Source organism: Salmo trutta, chromosome 1 (genome assembly GCF_901001165.1).
Source record: "Salmo trutta chromosome 1, fSalTru1.1, whole genome shotgun sequence".
Classification (NCBI taxonomy): Eukaryota; Metazoa; Chordata; class Actinopteri; order Salmoniformes; family Salmonidae; genus Salmo; species Salmo trutta.
Window position 1 is genome coordinate 3,382,433 of NC_042957.1, and position 2,627 is coordinate 3,385,059.

At 36.0% G+C, this 2,627-nt stretch overlaps 1 non-coding gene across 1 annotated transcript; it reads left to right on the plus strand.

Annotated features, from left to right (window-relative positions):
- The first annotated feature begins 2,145 nt into the window (after positions 1–2,145).
- trnal-cag (transfer RNA leucine (anticodon CAG)) lies at positions 2,146–2,228 on the plus strand. Its single transcript has one exon. It is a non-coding gene; the product is annotated as a tRNA-Leu (tRNA).
- Positions 2,229–2,627: the final 399 nt, after the last annotated feature.

Here is a 2,627-nt window from a genome sequence, read left to right on the forward strand (position 1 = left end):
ACAGTAATACTCTCTCGGTTGAGTAATACTCTCTCAGTTTAGTAATACTCTCTCAGTTTAGTAATACAGTAATACTCTCTCAGTTGAGTAATACTCTCTCAGTTTAGTAATACTCTCTCAGTTGAGTAATACTCTCTCAGTTGAGTAATACTCTCTCAGTTTAGTAATACTCTCTCAGTTGAGTAATACTCTCTCAGTTTAGTAATACAGTAATACTCTCTCAGTTTAGTAATACTCTCTCAGTTCAGTAATACTCTCTCAGCTCTCTCAGTTCAGTAATACTCTTTCAGTTCAGTAATACTCTCTCAGTTTAGTAATACTCTCTCAGTTTAATAATACTCTCTTCAGTAATACTCTCAGCTCTCTCAGTTTAGTAACTTTCTCAGTTTAGTAATACTCTCTCAGTAATACTCTCAGCTCCCTCTGTGCTTTCTCAGTTTAGTAAAACTCTCTCAGCTTTCTAAGTTTACTAATACTCTCTCAGTTTACTAATACTCTCTCAGTTTAGTAATACTCTCTCAGTTTAGTAATACTCTCTCGGTTTAGTAATACTCCCTCAGCGTTCTCAGTTTAGTAATACTCTCTCAGTTTAGTAATACTCTCTCAGTTTACTAATACTCTCTCAGTTTAGTAATACTCTCTCAGTTCAGTAATACTCTCTCAGTTCAGTAATACTCTCTCAGCTCTCTTAGTTCAGTAATACTCTTTCAGTTCAGTAATACTCTCTCAGTTTAGTAATACTCTCTCAGTTTAGTAATACTCTCAGCTTTCTCAGTTTAGTAATACTCTCTCAGTTTACTAATACTCTCTCAGTTTAGTAATACTCTCTCAGTTTAGTAATACTCTCTCAGTTTAGTAATACTCTCTCAGCTCTCTCAGTTTAGTAATACTCTCTCAGTTTAGTAATACTCTCTCAGTTTACTAATACTCTCTCAGTTTAGTAATACTCTCTCAGTTTACTAATACTCTCTCAGTTTAGTAATACTCTCTCAGTTTAGTAATACTCTCTCAGCTTTCTCAGTTTAGTAATACTCTCTCAGTTTAGTAATACTCTCTCAGCTTTCTCAGTTTAGTAATACTCTCTCAGTTTACTAATACTCTCTCAGTTTAGTAATACTCTCTCAGTTTAGTAATACTCTCTCAGCTCTCTCAGTTTAGTAATACTTTCAGCTTTCTCAGTTTACTAATAGTAATACAGTTTCAATATCACATTATCCTGAGGTCCACTTATTTTTAAGTTTGGGAATCTCTCCAGTTATTAAAGTTTGGTCATATTTGATTTATGGAATGAGCTTGTATTAGAATTAAAGAGGAGCAATTGAAACAACTTATGAACTAGACTACAGTTTCTTTCTTTGGACAGGGTTTGCACTTTTAAAAGGCCAGGAAGCTTGCCCTGAGGCTTTAGAAACTATTCTACATTGACTCTTTTTTTAAAACTTTAGAATGACAAAATGGTCATGCAGTTTATGACGGTATTATAATGAAACAGGCAGGGAGCAGGTCTCGAACCCTGGACCTTCTAGCCCGAAGTCCAGCGCGCTATCGACTGTGCCACAAAAGCTTAGTCGAGTGACAGAGTCGATATCCGCGGTTATAAACCAAGGATCGTTACAGTATTATTAATCTACTGATTAATTTCTGTTAGGTGCTTAGATTTACCTAATTTATTGTGCAATTTTTTTTATTTTGCACTGCTTGCTTCAAAACATAATACGTTGTAAAAACGCAGTGGTAGACCGAGCATAGCAAACTAAAGGAGATCCCTACGGACATGGCTTGTTCACTCAACGGCCCCGTATTTCACCAGCAAGCTAGACATATCTATTGAGTCAAAATAAATGTGGTAGCCAGCAGAAAGCTGCCTTTTTTTTAAATCACAAATACACAACGACAAAAGTAAGGATTCATCACCGTGGTTCAGGTAAGCTGAAGCTAAAATGACCTAGTTAGATGACATGCTAAATAATACTGGGGAAGCCATTGATATGCAATAGCAGCTAAGCTAAAGTTAGCATTAGTAAGCTTGTGTTAAACCCTTTTAACAAGCTTTAGCTGCTATATCTGTGTTTAGGTAATATCATATAGATGACTTTATCGATATAACCCTTTAAAACCCGATAAAACTGCTGCGTATTCTATGTAGTCAGGATGGCCGAGCGGTCTAAGGCGCTGCGTTCAGGTCGCAGTCTCCCCTGGAGGCGTGGGTTCGAATCCCACTTCTGACATCAAATTTTTTATTTCTTCCCGTTTCACCTAAAACTCGTTATAGTAAACATTTCCTTTTATACATAACCTATTAATGAAGCATAAACTCTAACCATACATGTAAAATACATTTTTTTTAATTGAAAGTTTCAATTGATCTCTTATAGCCTGTTTTGAAATTGCTGCTGATATAGATGCCTACTGCAACCACCACCATCCACCACAAAATTACCCTGTCCCCCCATTTGTGACCCTGTATTGTTTTAAATGGATTACTTTTCTCTTTTATATGAGTTTATTATGAAAGTAATAGATATTGCAGTAGATATTTCAGATAGTGGGTGAGCCTAAGAGGGTTTTATAAATTAGCATCAAGCAGTGGGTTTTGCATTGGGTATGCAGAGATGACCAGTTTACAG